We start from the raw sequence: 13,836 nt of genomic DNA on the forward strand, positions 1-13,836 counted from the left end.
ATGTTGAAAGAGCAACAATCAATAAGATTCTGAGTTTCCTTAGGACAGGTATCCAACCATTGTTTTTGTATTTCCACTGCCTTGCACATTGCTTGATACAAACTCAATAAATGGCAACAACTATGTAAATTAATAAATGATATTTTAAAATCACAATGAAACTATTTCTTTTTTGAAGATGCAAGTAAAGTCGTAACTGAATGCTTTTACTTCTGTAACATATCTCTTTTTATGAGTAATGCCATAATTGAATTCACAGTTTCAGTTATACAGTGAATCGATTGTGTAAGCTGTCTCTCCAAAAGAAAGGTAATATTACCTCAGGAAGCTAAATCACATCTTATCTACACATGCAATTGAGGGGCAAAGGAGCAGCTTCCCTCTTAGAGGGAAATAAAATCTCTTGGGGATAATGTACTTAAATAGACAAAACTTATGAAGTAGCTTAAATCATGCTGTATGTGGATTACATGGCAAAGAAAGATTGCTGATGGGATTCAACATCTCATATCTTTGGGCCAACTGTGTTCAATTAAACTAGGTTTCTTAGGAAGGAAAAAATATATCAGTAAGAAGCCCATGGGGAGGGCTGGGAATTCACTGATAAATAGTACACTGAGCTTAATAAATAAGATACAGATTAAGAGTAGATCTGAAACTGAATTGTATTTTTGTAGGTTGTACACTTCAGAGTTCTGCTGTACAGAGCAATGCGTGGTGAAACATATTGTGATCACTTGGGCACAGATGGTACAGAGTTCACAAGCCTAAAACTGCAAGGTCTGTAACAGTAAACTCATCACCATAAGAAAGAAGTCAACCAATCACCTCTAAAATATGCTGTGTTTCTGCCTTACGTTTACTAAAGAAAACTGGGAATGCATGTGAATAAATTTATTGTCATGTTCCAATCACCTGAAAACAGTTCTTTATATACTTAACCAACCCTTGACTTATAAAATGTCATTTTCATGATGATCCACATGTTCCAAGACTTTGGGTTTGTAATAAAATATTATAATTGTTCTACTTGGTTGGTTGTGGTGTAATTTAAATCCACATTTAAGAAATTCATTTGTTTTAAAATATTGATAATTCAACTGGGCGTGGTGGCTCATGCCTGCAATACTAGCACTTCAGCAGGTTAAAATGGGAGCATAGCTTGAAGACAGGAATTCAAGACCATCCTGGGCAACAAAGCAGGACCCCATCTCTACAAAAATTAAAAAATAATTAGCCAGGAGTGGTGGCACATGCCTGTAGTCTCATGTAGTCTCAACTACTTGGGAGACTGAGGTGGGAGAATCGCTTGAGCCCAAGAGTTCGAGTTCAAGGCAGCACTGAGCCATGATCATGCCACTGTACTCCAACCTGGGCTTCAGCACAAGAGCAAGACTCTGTCTATCTATCTATATCTATCTATCTATCTATCTATCTATCTATCTATCTATCTAATAAAAGAAAAACTTCAGCCGAGTTAAATTTAAAGGACTTTAATTGAGCAATGAATGATTCATGAATCAGGCAGCCCCCAAAATCACAGCAGATTCACAGAGACTCCAGGGATGCCTCGTGGTCAGAACAAATTTATAGACAAAAAAAGGTAAAGTGACATAGAGGAATCAGAAGTGAGGTACAGAAACAGTGAGATTGGTTACAGCTTGTCATTTGCCTTATTTGAATGCAATTTGAATATTCAGCAGTCTATGAGTGGTTGAAGTATGGCATCTGGGATTGGCCAATACTCAGCCATCGTTACAGGTGCATACTATTAAGTTAGGTTTTCAATTTTGTTGGACTATTAATCTAGGTTAGAGTTCATCCACAAGGACTCAAATGTAGAAGTACAGAGTCCTTCTCAGGCCATGTTATTTTGCTTTAATGTGTGTGTGTGTGTGTGTGTGTGTGTGTGTGTGTGTGTGTGTGTGTAATAAATATATAATTCTCTTTAAATTAAAATTATGGGAATTTACAGACTGGATTTTACTATCTACACTCATAATCACATGTCAAAAATAAAACAGATACAAAGTTTTCCCTCAAACCTGAAGACAAAATAATGTAATTTTAATTTAAATTATCTGCATTTTATAATGACTTTAGTAGAAAGCTTAAAATAGGAAAACTTCTCCCCCAACTAAGTGAACTTTTTCTCAAGACACACTTAATATACTATTTAAAGAATACAACCTCAATTTTTAACTTTGTCTCCCATGAATAATAATAGTACCAGCTGAATTCAGTACAATCTCCGCCTCAGGCACATTGTGAATTTGAAGTCCTTGCAATTTCTCATTCTCTTTAAGTTAAAAACGGACTTGAAATGTCATAAGAATTTTAAACCTAGATAGAAACAACTGTCTATCTCAGCAATTACTGTGCCACCATGTCCTATGCAAGATTCATCTAGAGAAATTATCACAAATGATTTTTATAAATCTGTAATTTAAAATAGCACACTTTAAAATAATAAAAATTATAAATTAAATTAAGCATTATTATAGAAAATCATTGGCACCATTGCAGAAGATAATTTAATGAGTCTTCATTTTTGGGAAATGACAGTAATTGAAGAGCATTATATATGTATATAATATTTTTATATATAAATATATATGTAAACATACAAATTATAGCAGCTAACATCTACCATAGGCTATTTATAAATTTATATATGTAACTTATATGTTTCATATCTATAACATATAAGTTCAAAAATCTTTCTATTATAAATATTTCAGAAAATTGTTATTCTTGAAATAACCAAAAAATTAACTATAGAAGAAATACTTATATTTTTAAAACTACCAGTAGCCAATATTTTATTCTCTAAAATATTCACAAAACTCAACAAGAAATATCTAAACGCCCCATATATAGACGGGCAATAACATTGATACAAAGTAAGAAATATAGGCTAAAACTGATTTCTGTGATATACTGTGTCACTAATAATCATATAAATGGAAATGAGAGCAATATAACGTAACGTAATTCAGAATAGTCAAAACTCTCAGCCGAAAAGTCAATGCCAGTGAAGATAAAACCACTACACTTCTGAGAAATAAATTGGTATACTTATTTTACAGACAACAATTTGCATTACAGCAAGTAGAAATGGAAGCACACTATATTGTATTCTATGGAAAATAACTACAGGTTTTAAAATACCAACATATACATGACAGAAAAGATTAGATTTGATGAAAGAAAAAATATCCAGTGATTATACCAGTTGTTTTAGGATGGTGAAATTAACAGGCTTTTCTCTGTTCTACTTTTATGCATTGGTTTTAATGTTTTTATAATTTTAAATGATGATTATAAAGACATTTTTGAAACATGAAGATATTTATTATATAGCATTGACTAAAAATATATTCTGGTGTAACTTGGAGTTTCTAAAATATGAATAAAGGAGGTAAGATATTGTAAGAAACAGAAATGTAGTGTTGTTAAAATTTTAAAAATAAGGATTTTAAAATTATTTTTCATTGCCTTTCTTTTTGTGGTGACATCTTTTAAACAAGAAGTTGCATGATCAATACATGTTTCCCAGAAGCTAAGATTCTCTATGATTTGTTGGCAAATGTATGTTTTGTAATAGTCATCCAAATTCTATCACAGACGCAGCTTTTGTGTGCTAGAATTATTTGACCCTGCAAGAACTGATTTATTTTTAATTTTATATATATTATTATGCCACGTTTTGGACTTGTGAAACATGCAACACGAATTTTTTCTTGTTGAGGTTTCTATATTTAGACAGCATATTTTTCAGGAAAGTAAAAGGTTTATGTAGTTTTTTAGAAAAAGCAGAAGTTGTGATGTTCTGGAGTAAGCAAAAGTTAGTACAGAAACTACTGATTCAAAACATCGATTTGCTAATATTGAGCTTACAGTAGATGTTAGCTAGTGTGTTTTGAAACCTTCATTGCACCACAGTTTTAGACACTTAGGTTATTTAACAGCAACAGTGGCAACAACAACAAGAACAACATCAAAAATTTATTAAGCCCGCTTCTGTGCCTGGCACCTCATCGCCAGTCTCAAGTTTAATTCATATCCCAGCCCTATGAGGTAAGGTTATTATTATTCCTATTTTATATATAAAGAAACTTAGTCCCTGAGAGATTTAGTCATTTCTCCAGGAACATGCAAGGAGGAGTGAGTAAAAGAGATCAATTGCAAGCCAGTGGGACCCTGGAACTGAAGCCTTCACCTAGATCTCCCTCCCTCTTGTTACACTTTCCTTATCACTTCTCTGTCTACATATGATGTGCTTCATCTATAATATGGTTTGGATTTGTGTCCCTGCCCAAATCTCATGGCATTTTGGAGGAGGGGCCTGGTGGGAGGTGACTGGATCATGGGGGCAGATTTCCCCCATGCTGTTCTCACGATAGCAAGTGAGTTCTCACGAGATCTGATGGTCTAAAAGTGTGTGGCACTTCCCCATCACTCTTTCTCTCCCTCCTGCCACCACGTGAAGGAGGTCGGTGTTTACCCTATGCCTTCCGCCAGGATTGTAAGTTTCCTGAGGTCTCCCAGTCATGCTTCCTGTTCAGACTGCAGAACAATTAGTGAGTCAACTGAACCTCTTTTCTTCCCAAATTACCCAGGCTCAGGTAGTTCTTTATAGCAGTGTGAGAATGAACGAATACAATCTGGTCCTTCATACAATAACAAGCATGCTTACAATGTGCCCTCAAAGAGCACCCAGTCACTTACTCCTCCAAGTAATCACCATCACTGAACATCTTCATTTAATTTAGAGCAAAAGCTTCTCCCTTCCTTCATCCTGAGGTTTTCTCTGGCTTGAAAGATTCTGTTGGAGCAGATGCAGGTGAGCATCCTCTCCTTCCCTACTTTGCTTTTCTTCTCAACTTCCTCCTCCATTCACCAGCTTAGGTTCTACCCCATGCAGGGTCAGGCCAAGAAGTGAGAGGATCAAAAGAGATTGGATTTGATTTGGGGAAACAAATGCTGTCATGATCTGTGAGGGTGTCTTCTGGGTAAGGCAGGCACCCAGCTTTGAATCTTTCTTTCTGAAGTGCGGGGTGAATTTTTCAGATTCTCCCTCTGGGAAAAATTCTCCCACTAGGAGCAATTTGAGAGATCTACTGCTCCCTCCACTGGCTTCTTTCTGCTTCAGTTTGCTACCTTCTCTTCCAGGCAATCTGCTTGGAGAATCCCTCTGTGTGGACAGATGTTTGTTTCACCATCAGTTGAACTCATCTCTAATAGAAAGCAATCTGTCTCTCTTTCCTCTGTCTCTGGCAGATCTGGACTCACCTTCCATTGCAGCCCTCAGACTGTCCAAACCTGGGTGAGACAAATTCCCTGACTTCCCTAGCGATTTTCTTCTTCTTCACCTCTCCTTGGGCTATGTTAAGTATCTCTTCTCGTTACCCATGTTGTAGGGAAACGAGAGAGGCCACAGTAGGCAGGGGGCAAAGAGCATTTCAATAACTACGAATAATTCTATTATTAAAGACACCTTGTAATGCTAATGACTTATAACCCTAACACTAGCAGAAACAGTTTTACCATTTCTTACCGTATTCCAGCCAATTATTCTGGTCTCGCTTTATGAAAAGTGAGTGCTCTGCATTTACTGTATAGTTCTTGTCTTTGGGTTCTAGAGGCACTGAGACACTAAGAATCTCATTTTAACAATATAATGTGTACCACAGCCTAGTTCTTTCCAGCAACCCTCTCTGCTTGTTAGTTTGCTATACAGCTCTAGGTTCTGACATCTCTGCTCCCATGCCCTTTCCTTCACTTGGAATAGAGAGCACAAAGGTTGGATTTTTTTTCTTTTTAGTTCTGATGTATTCCTTGTATCTGGACCAACACTTACTATACTCACAGTGACTGAATATAAATTGACTTCCTCAAAGAAAAGAAGGGGGCTTCACTCAATTGTCTTTTAGTTAATCTTGTTCTAACCTCTGCCTCATGTCTCCTACATTCTGATTGATGGTCTCAAACATCTGGTTGGAGAGGTCAAAAATGCATTAACAGGCTCAGTCTTCTAAGACCCTCTTTAGAAATTATGGAGGAAAAGATTTCTACCCAATCACAGCTTTGCAGGATTGGAAATGATGCCTTCATTACCAAGTTATCTATTATGAGCTATCCTCAAGTAGGACTCACCAGTCATACTTTAGAACTGAATGATACTATAAGACATTAAAAATATTACTTCTTTTCAATAGGCTTCTTAACTAGATCAAGAAATGAGCTAACATATCATGTAGTAGGTAGCCTCACAGAAAGTCTCCAGTAATCCTTGCTTCCTGATATTCATGCCTTTCCCTGTGTAATGTGGGTGGACCCAGTGACCCTCCAAAGAATCGGTTTTGACAAAGGTAAAGGGCTGTCACTTCTAATATTAGGTTACAAAAAGTATGGGGCTTCCATCTTGGGTTATATTTCTCACTCTCCTTCTGGTCCACTCTTAGGGATGCCACCTTCCACTTAGTGAGCTGCTCTATGGAGAGACCCACTTGTTAGGAAATTAAGGGTGGCCTGAGCTAAGAGTGAGCAAGAGACCCTGACTGAGAGATACTAAGCTAAGCCACAGCTAGATCCCTGACCCACAGAAAATGTGACCCAGTAGATGCTGTTTTAAGCTGTAACATTTGGAGTTAGTTTGCTATGTAGCAGTAAAAAATAATAAACACGCAGAAATACATAAATAATGATGCATGCATTTTACTTAGTAAAACACATACATTTCCTTCCTAATTTATTGATTTGTATTTTTAAATAAGTGATCAAACAGAAAGGATTTTATATCTAATTTTCAGTCCAAGGGAAACTTGCTATAAACAGAACACCTTGTTAAATGAGTATTTTATATAACAAATTGTTTAATCAGGAGAGGATTCGAAATATTAAATCCTTATACATACCTAGTGCTCTATAGTCTCTAAAGGTCATTCACACGTAGTATTTCTCTAAACCTTTTATAGCCTTGTAATGCAGATATTAATTTTATTTACAGGTGAAAATAAAACTCAAAAATTGTGATCTCATGCATACACAATTCACACATTTTTCCCTTAGAACACCTTAAGCCCTGTCTTTATCCAACAAACTCTTCCTCATGCTTCAAAATCCAGTTTTACTCTATCTTCCTCTTAATTCATCTCCTGACTCCCATTGCTATAAACAGAATGTTCATGGCACCCTAAAATTCATATGTTGAAACCCTAACCTGCAATATGGTGGTATTAGGAGGTAGGGCCCTTGGAAAGTGATTAGGATTAGATGAGCTAAAGAGGATGAACCTTTCATGAATGGGATTAGTGTCCTTATGAGAGTCCTAAGAGAGCTTGCCTCTTTCTACTCTCCTCCATGCGAGGATACAATGAGAAGTCAGCCATCTACAACTGGGAAGAGAGCCCTCACCAGAATAGGACCATGCTGGCATTCTGATCTTGAACTTCCAGCCTCCAAAACCCTGAGAAATAAATTTCTGTTGTTATAAGCTACACAATTTATGGTATTTTGTTATAACAGCCCAAACTGACGCCCTGCAGAGTTCATGTCTCCCATCATTTGCATGTACATATTTTTCTTCAGCTTTCAGTCTCACAATTCCTCTTCCATGGTGGAAACTTCTTTACTGGCTGAAAGCTTCTCTTAGGCAGGAGCTACGCAATATTCTTTTTCATATCCTCAATACATTACAATACCTGAGATAGCAAGTGCTTAGTAAATGAGTCTTACATTATTGAATAAAGCATTGAATTTGGCATTTTTAATGGAGTGGTATTGCTTCCAAGGGGACAAGAATTGATTCTTGGGAAGAAGGTCTTTAAAAACTTACATATGGCTGGGTGCGGTGGCTCACGCCTGTAATCCCAATGCTTTGGGAGGCCAAGGTGGGCAGACCACGAGATCAGGATATCGAGACCATTCTGGCTAACACAGTGAAACCTTGTCTCTATAAAAACACACAAAATTAGCCGGGCGTAGTGGCAGGCACCTGTAATTCCAGCTACTCAGGAGGCTGAGGCAGGAGAATTGCTTGAACCCAGGAGGAGGAGGTTGCAGTGAGCCAAGATCTCACCACTGCACTCCAGCCTGGGTGACAGAGCAAGACTCCATCTCAAAAAAACAAAACAAACAAACAAAAACAAAAAAGCACAACATACACAATATACAACTATGAATGTCTTACAGTCCATAAGTAGGTATACAGTACGATTAAAATTTTAATGACATTTAGCTAATTAGGAAAAACATCTAGAAAGACTAATTCTTAGAAGAGCAACAATGAAAAAAGTTGAAAATACTGTATTAAATGAACCATGTAAATTCAGGAGGTAGGACTCGAACACAGATTTTTCTGATTGAGCTAGATGTCATTTCCTTTATGCCATCATCTCTTCAGCAATTAAAAGAAAAAAGAGAAAAAATTTACAAACATGTCTTCTCTGAAAACATAGATAATTCAGAAGCTATTTTATATGAAGATATTTCTTTGTGTTTTATTTTGTCTTTTGTTTTCCTCAACCACTCAAAATTTGCTAAGCTTTTATACATACACATACACACGCACTATACATACAGCTTATTTAGATGAACCCTAATGATATGGCTAATCCACTTTACATGATGAGCAAGCCAATATAAAGTTTATCCTTATTTGTATTTAATCATTTAATTTGAAACACAATCATATGGGCCAGGCTTTGCAGATACCTTTTTTGCTATGTAGGGAGTTGACAATGGTAATTATCTGATTTGCTCCAACAAAGTTAACCTCAGCTGAGGATTTCCAGCCCATTAACAATCACCTACAGTTTGCAGCGCAAATGGATCTCCCACTGTCAAATCGGATTAGCGCTTTCCTTGGCCTTTTTGAATCATTCCCTGACAAAAAATCAATTGGTAGAACTGCATTACAGCTGTCTGTCATCCATTTGAATCAGCTTCATCATGACCATTTGTCAAAACTAGTGCCAAATACCTTAGAAAATTTGACAAGATAATGGTAATGGCTGTTCAACATTCAGTGTATGGAAGATTTGTGCAGCAATCTCCATCATAAAACATCAACACTACTGAATACCTATTGTGAATTATTATATGTAAAAAGCAGAACATCAGTATTTGCTCTCTGGAATCTAAAAATGTGTGTGAACTTCAGCTAAACAATGAGGGAGAACACTTAGATCCAATTTATAGGAGCCAGAGGCAAAACGTACACAATGAATGTGCAGGTTTATGAGAATGAACATGTTTCCTTTTTATATCTATAATCGATTTAAAAAATTTAAAAATCACTAATCTATTAAAGCAATTCCCAGGCAGTGTCAAACATCCAATGAACTTTTACACTTTGTATGGCATATTGTTAATGATCGGTAAATATTTTTGACTGATTAAATCATTCTCATTAAATTGATCTGTGTTAAACAGTTTACCCTTTCCTTTGAAATCACATCTTCTGGTTGAAAAGCTAAGAAATCAGTATTTTTTAAAAAAAATTTAAATAAGAATTCTTGTTCTGTGACTAAAAGTGTGGGAATTTAAGAAAGAAAAGTGAAAATCAATGCCAAGTTTTTCAGAATTGTAGCCTTATGCAAGAATGTACAACTCACTGTTCCCTATTCACAGTAAGGCCCAGTTTACTAACATCATTTACTTAGTTTTCCCTCCCTTACAGTCTACTGGCAGAGAAGCAAGCAGGTTCAAATACACACTCTGTGTTAGGGATAGTATAAGATTTCCAGAATATTAACCAACATGTTTTTGGTGGTGTTGTTTTTCCCCCTAAAATGGCTTTTATCCCACATCCCTTCCTCCTTGTCCAGGCTGCTTTTGTCTCAGGGAAAGCATGACATAGCAAGAGAAAGAAACATGCCTGCCCTTGGTTTAAAATGTACAAAGTCCCTCTTCTGGAATAAATCAAAGGGACTCCTGTGTAGGAAAATACATACAACTGGGAAAATATGTGAGAATGTGAGGGAGAGATTTTGAATTCAAAAGATGTGATAAAATTCCCAGGATAGGAGCAGAAGAAATTTAGAGGAGAAATAAAAGCTGAGTAGATGCTGTGGGTCCCTGAGTAAGGACACTTGCCCACCCGATCTTTTAATGTGAGCTTAGGGAAGAGGGGAGGCAGAAAGGGCTTAAGGTGTCTGACAGAAACTACCTGTCATAAGGCTGGGCACGGTGGCTCACGCCTGTAATACCAACACTTCGAGAGGCCGAGGCAAGCTGATCGCCTGAGGTCAGGAGACTATCCAACAGGGTGAAACCCCATTTCTACGAAAACTACAAAAAAATTAGCCAGGCATGGTGGCATCTGCCTGTAATCCCAGCTACTAGAGAGGCTGAGGCGGGAGAGTCACTTGAACCTGGGAGGTGGAGGTTGCAGTGGGCTGAGATTGTGCCACTGCACTCCAGCCTGGATGACAGAGTGAGACTCCGTCTCAACAACAACAACAGAAAAGAAAAATAAAAAAAAGAAACAAAACTACTTGTCGTAGACTGTTTGAGTGGCAACTAAACACCATAAATGCCACCATTTCCTGGTGCCTTCTCACTGTGTCCTCACATGGTGAAAGGGACAAGGCATCTCTCTGGTGCCTCTTTTATAAGGACATGAATCCCATCTATCGGAGTTTTGTCTTCATTCTCTAGTGAAAGAAATTTTTTCTTCATTCTCTAATGGAAACCTCCCAAAGACCCCTCTCCTAATATCATCACGTTGGTGATCAGGTTTCAACAAATGAATCTGGGGGAGATACAAACACTCAGACCATAGCAGTATTTTTCTCGATTTGCCCTTTTTCCTGGGTAGAACTTCCAGGAAGCAATGAAACCCCAGAGGACAAATGCCTGTGGGATGTATCAAGGCAGACAGACTGAGCAGCGTCAAATAATTCCCGGTGCCTCAGCAGGAGCTGCAAAATCAACGGGTTTTCCCTGTCCCTGAGTGTAGCATGAAATGGGAAAGGACATCAGATAATGTCACAGAGGGTCCTGAAGTCCAGTGTAGGGCAAGGGAGTAGTAGAATGATCTCAAACTGTCAAGAAGTCCAGGCTGGGCGTGGTGGCTCACGCCTGTAATCCCAGCACTTTGGGAGGCCGAGGCAGGCAGATCACGAGGTTAGGAGATCGAGACCATCCTGGCTAACAGGGTGAAACCTTGTCCCTACTAAAAATACAAAAACTTAGCCAGGCGCGGTGGCGGGTGCCTGTAGTCCCAGCTATTCGGGAGGCTGAGGCAAGAGAATGGGGTGAACCCGGGGGGCGGAGCTTGCAGTGAGCCGAGGTAGCGCCACTATACTCCAGCCTGGGTGACAGAGCAAGACTCCGTCTCAAAAAAAAAAAAAAATAAGTCCAGAAACACCTTACAGATAGAAAAGCAAAAGAACACAGTAGTAGTCTTAACAGACCAAAATTTGTAATCAGTTCATAATTCAAAGGACAGGTGATGACAGAGGACAGGAAATGCCATCTGCACCCTTTGTCTGACCTCAACACTCCTCCTTGACAATCACCAACCTATAGTTTTATTTCACAAGAATTTTCACAATGATTTCACAATCTTTCCTTTCCTTTTTTTTTTTTTAATAAGAGTAGACCTATGGGTAAAGAATGGGCTCTCTCTTCTCTCATTCATTCTCCGATGTAAAGGAACAACATCAGATCCAACTGATCTCATTCATAACAAATGTTCTAAGCTTTCATGCAAATAACTACCATCCTGTCCTTTATTTATCGACTTTTTCCTGACCTGCATGTACTGGACAGTTACTCAAAAAGGGAAAATATAGGAAAAAGAAGAGTTAAGACTGGGCAATGCTTTTTAGGCATGCTTTACCTCCATAACAAAGATTATAACAAAAGTGAAGAATGAGAACATAGATTTTGTTTGGAAAATTTTCAATAGTTTATGCAAATTTCCAAAGGAAAAAAAAATTAATGTAACCATCTTACTCAGGAAAGGTCATTCTGCCTAATAGGGGAAAAAATGTATATGTGACTTGAGCTGTCTGTTAAACAGAAACATAAAGTTGTCTGTTAAACGTAAACAGGGGGGAAATGTATGTTACTGTTAAACATAATTTTTTGTTTATTTGTGATAGAAGTAATAATAATTTACTAAGCATTATTAAAATTTAAGAAGAAATGAGTTTGTTCTGGGTTATGAAAAACAGAACTCAGAAAGATTCTACATGTCATACCGGCAGGCAACACAGCATTAACAAATGCAACTGTCCAACAACTCACAAGCTCTACTTCCTTTATTTTTTTTCTGTTTTCCAGGTGCCCCCTTCATAGAATTTCTCATTCATTGATGTGGTCCAATACCATATCATCAACCCCTGTGTCCCTGAAGCAAATTCATCAAGTAATCCATTATGCTCAAAGTGGGCGTAAAATATTTTTATTTATCCACAGAAAGTCTGGATCATTCTACAGATTTCTTTGTTTACTTCCTCAGACACCCCACTCCTACCCATTTTTGGAAAAGTGTACATAACATGCAATCGATTTTCACATTCTATCCTTTCTTCTAGGTAATGACAGGGCCAGTTTACATAAAAGTGTGTTCATTTCCTCCTTTCAGAGTCTCCACATTGAGCCCAGGTGCAGAACATGTGCCCTCATCATGCCAATATCCTTCTGCTGTAAGGTGTGGAGTGGAGCGAAGTCATGTGCTAAGATCAGCCCAGGGTGGGTGTTCATTCTCTCAGGCTCCCTTTGTCCACTGCTCTCTCAAACTCTCTTTAAAGCATGGCAAGTAAAAATGGTGAATGTTCCTTTCTGACCAATTTTTTTTTAAAAAATCTCGAATACTTTTTATTTACTCAATTGAAGTTTTAAATACCTAAATTTAGAAACTTCTATATTATTTCTAAATTAGTGTTCTATTTTTTAATATGGTAGCAGGAATTAACAGGATACATGGTAGGTCTTAAAGATGAGAGATTTTCTATCTTAAATGTAGGAATAAATAAACATTTATTGTATAACATAGATTTTCAATGAATATTTTGATAAAGTATAATCAGAAATATAAATTCAGTTGCCCTAGAACCATCTGGGTAGCTGCAGATTGACTCTAAAAAGCAACAAATAATAATAATTAACATTTATTAAGCATTCTTCCTAAAGGTAAAAATGTATTATCTCATTTAATCTTCATAATAAACCTATAGTTAGGCACTATTATTTCCTCATTTTGCTGATAAGGAGACTGAGAAACAAAGAAGTTAGGTAAACTTTTCTTACAGTTAGGAAGAGAGAGAGCCTGGATTCAAACCCTTACCATCTTGTTCCACAGACTATATTTAACTAGAGTGCCTCTAATATAGAACAAGTTAAGGCCTTCAACTGATGCATCAATAAGACTAATAAGATAAAGAGGCAGAAATTGGACATACAGGTGATTGGTAGATAGCTAGCTAGATAGATAGATACAAACATGCATATATAGATGATAGATAGAGAGATAGATAGATAGATGGATAGATAGATAATAGATACTTAGAGAATGGACGGATGGAGAGAGAAAATGATGATGATGATGATGATGAGAAACTGACGTGGATGGATGGACAGATGGGTGGACAAACAAATGAACAGAGAGATGGATGAAAAATAAAAGATAAAAGATTGATCACATCCCTGTTTCCAAGGCTGTAATTCAAGCTGGCCCACAGTTCAAGTTTCACATCACTCTTGGAATTTGTATTTTTTCCATTCAAAACTATCTTCAATTTATTGTGCTAGGAGCCACAGATACAGAGATGTCCAAGAGGCTTATTCTGTCCTTAAGAGTTCACAGTCAACAAGGGAGGA

The sequence above is a fragment of the Gorilla gorilla genome, chromosome 22, assembly GCF_029281585.2.
Source record: "Gorilla gorilla gorilla isolate KB3781 chromosome 22, NHGRI_mGorGor1-v2.1_pri, whole genome shotgun sequence".
NCBI classification, from domain to species: Eukaryota; Metazoa; Chordata; class Mammalia; order Primates; family Hominidae; genus Gorilla; species Gorilla gorilla.